Source organism: Terrapene carolina, unplaced genomic scaffold (assembly GCF_002925995.2).
Source record: "Terrapene carolina triunguis isolate 2854851 unplaced genomic scaffold, T_m_triunguis-2.0 Scaffold10524, whole genome shotgun sequence".
NCBI classification, from domain to species: Eukaryota; Metazoa; Chordata; order Testudines; family Emydidae; genus Terrapene; species Terrapene triunguis.
The window spans coordinates 1-3679 of NW_020674875.1; the positions used below are offsets into that span (position 1 = coordinate 1).

At 41.1% G+C, this 3679-nt stretch overlaps 1 long non-coding RNA gene across 1 annotated transcript; it reads left to right on the forward strand.

Annotated features, from left to right (window-relative positions):
• The first annotated feature begins 405 nt into the window (after window positions 1-405).
• Window positions 406-2062, forward strand: LOC113408363. The gene is made up of 3 exons (XR_003370290.2): window positions 406-463; window positions 549-679; window positions 1919-2062. It is a non-coding gene; the product is annotated as an uncharacterized LOC113408363 (long non-coding RNA).
• Window positions 2063-3679: the final 1617 nt, after the last annotated feature.

Here is a 3679-nt window from a genome sequence, read left to right on the forward strand (position 1 = left end):
CAACGTTTTAACCACTGTGGCATCTATATTGTGAGTTGAAATGACAGCAGCTTGCCTGTGCTCATTCTTTCACCACTGCTACCCCCAGAGGAGATGCAATAGTGAGAGGACAGGGCCACCTCTTCTTGGTTTTTTTCCTCAAGCTTTAAAGAAGCAGGAGGCCATGTTTGTTGTGTAAACAGAAAAACTAAAGGACACCTCTGTTCACAGCAAATGCTGGCTTTCTCTGGTTCACTTCTTTCTGCTCCAAAGATGCCTGTGATCTGAATTTTTAAATGAAAGCTTTAAAGTGTGTTGTAGGTTTCAATATATTTATTAAAAAGCAATTTTTATTTTTTTAAAAGTGTAAACTATATTGCCAGATGTATTTACATCTTTCTGTTGTGTTTTTTTTTGTTATAGCCATCTGTCTGTCTGGTTGTACTGAGCAAAATGGATATTGCAACAAGCCAGGAGAGTGCATGTGAGTAGATGATGATCTCAACCTGAACTTGACAGCAACTTTAACCTTTTATAGTAATTAACATTTAAATTATTTTTTTTTCTAGCTGTCGTCCTGGCTGGCAAGGCCGTTATTGTGATGAGTGCATTCCTCATATAGGCTGCCGCCATGGGACTTGTAAAACACAGTGGCAGTGCATATGTGATGAAGGCTGGGGTGGCCTCTTCTGTGACCAAGGTTAGTTTGTGTATTTCATGGTACTGAGCTAAGAAATGTAAAGGCTTGTCTACACAAACATTTAATTCGCTGCAAGCTGGGGTGTTAATCTACCCCTCTGCCCCCACTAGCCTCCTTGCAGACTGCTCTAATCCTTGAAAAAATTAGAGTGCTCTAACCAATTGTTAATGTGCCTCAGCAGGGTGCATATGGACAGTTACTCCAAGCAGGTTAGTTAGTGCAGGATAGATTCACCTCCTAGCTTGCCTTGAACTAATTGTTTGTGTAGATGAGCCCTAACCCAGAGCATCTGGACTAAATCTCTTCCAGTGAAATGTCAATAGGCAACAATTTGTTGAAAGTCTCTCTCATACTAACTCTCATACTTTATTAATAGTATACATGAAAACATAAATTAACTTTTTTTTTAATTTTGGCTTTTTCTTTAAAAACTGGTTGAAATGCTGAATATGCAGTCTTTTTGCTTGTTCAAACAAGAAGTGTAAGTTCAGCTATTTATTAGTAGAAATAAAGCAGTTTACTAACTCCAACAGAAGTAAACACCGCCATTTGAGCCTTCCTTATTTCTACACACGAGGAAGTAAACTCGTCATGAGTCTGGAGTGTGTGTGAGAAAACTCATAGAGCAAGCTTGAAAAGCAGAGGTTCTGTTTTAAGGGATACCAGACCACTTTACTAGCTCATCCATTGAATCTCTGAACTTTAGCCAACTGAATGTATCCTCAAGGCCATAGTTATATTGTTGAAACTGAGATCATAAACTACGGTTGTGAAACAATGTAAATAGCTGCGGAGATGGTTGTGATACGGTTAGGTTTCTTAAGTGTGAATAAGGCAAGGCTTATTGTTAAGTTTGTCAAGGCATGTGTTGTCTTTCACAGGATGTACACTTTTCAACTTGATAAGTGCACATCTAAATCCCATTAAGGCTAATGGGTTTATACACACACACACAGGGGAGAGTATACTTAAGGCACTTATACAGTTAAAGGTTTGCCAGGTCTTCCACATTTTGGAGCTTAGATATACTGTGATGGGAGAAATAACAGATTTATTGGTGATTTGGAGAGTTAAATAATCTGTATTCATTCTGCTGACGACAAAATGAAAACCCTCTTAGCTGAAACTCTATTTTTTTTTGCTGTCTAAAATGTTTGTTTTCACGTTTTGTGCTGTCATATTTTGACAAATGAGTGGGTTCTATTAGGTTGTCAAAATCTCTAACATTTGTCTTTGCAGATCTCAACTACTGCACCCACCACAAACCATGCAAAAATGGAGCCACTTGTCTGAACACTGGCCAAGGCAGTTACACATGTTCATGCAAACCTGGTTTCACTGGTGTTGACTGTGAACATGAAATCAGCGAGTGTGACAGCAACCCCTGTAGGAATGGTGGTAGTTGCACGGTAAGAACTAATTTTAAATGGGAAGCCAGTCTGTGAAACTAACACAAGTATACCTTTTAAAAAATGGCTTGGTAACAACACAATGGGAATCTGATAGTTGACAGGTCCATTACTAAAGCTCTCAGATATCATACTGAACCCTTTCCTGGAAGTGTCAGGGGAGGAAGTTTACTATAGGAAGAGATGTATTGCCTAGATCAAAACTAGTCAACTGAGCCTTGCTGGGGAGGCCATTATGAAATCCATACAAGATGCTGGCCTAGTAAGAGAATAAATATCAAAACATAAACTTCCTCAAACCAAAATGCGCACACAAATGCACTAAAACCTTTTTAGCCATCAATAAAGGAGTAAACCTGCATTACACTAGAGGAGTATAATCTATTAAAACTTCTGTACAACAAGCTTATGCATTTTAGAGCGTTCTGCTGTCTAGTGTTTCAATATATTTGCAGAACCATTCAGTCATTAATTTTACCTGTTGAAAAAGAACAATAGATCATGGATATCAAATGTGCTCTGTATATTCTGCCTGAAGCCAGTGCATTAAGCCCCGCTGTTCACCCCCAAGGGCTCACAAGGATTACACTCAGAAATAGCAGAGGGTTTCATTACGGTTTACAGGTGGGTCTCTTCATAGAGTAGCAAAATTGGTCCTCACCAGAAATGGGCTGCCATGCAGAGGATGAATGGGCAGCTTGCAACTGTGTTATCAGATACCCCACACAATGCAGGCCTAAGAGGGCCTTGGGGATCCTATTAAATAAACAGTAGTAAAGTTAGTAGTGTCTTTGTTTAGCTGGCCATTTGGATCCCCACAGTTGCACCTGTTCTGCTTGACTAATTCAGTGATTACCCCTACTCTGAACATGGCTGTCTAGCAGGGTGGATAAAAATCAATGATTTTTTAAAAAAAAATTGTAAAAATTGGATTTTTTATTTAAATCAGATTTTTTTTTTATGAAATGCTTTTTGAGGAAAAAACTAAGATACATTATAGCTCAAAGATATCTCATCATGGAATAGGGATTATAAATTCTAATTCTATAGTATGAGACAATATATTCATGTAATGTTTAAGAAAAGTTTTGTAAATGAGTTCCAATAGTTCATGGATTAGGGACTCAATCTTATGGGGTTCCAGGGGCTTCTGTATAAATTATTTAGGTTAATCTTTCTATCTACCCAATGGGACTCAGTGCTCAGTCTAGAACAGGGGCGGGCAAACTTTTTGGCCTGAGGGCCGCATCTGGTTTCAGAAATTGTATGGAGGGCCCATTAGGGGAGGCTGTGCCTCCTCAAACAGCCAGGCGTGGCCTGGCCCCCGCCCCTTATCTGACCCCCCCTGCTTCTCGTCACCTGATGCCCCCCTGCCCCATCCACCCTCCCTGCTGTCTGTCCCCTGACCGACCCCAGACCCCTGTCCCTAACTGCCCCCTGTTGCCCCATCCAACCACCCCTTCGCCCTGTCCCTGACCGCCCCCGGAACTCCTGCCCCTGACTGCCCCCCCATCCAACCAACCCTTCTCCCTGACTGCCCTCGGAACCCCCGCCCCGCATTCAACCCCCCTGTTCCCCACCCCTATCCACA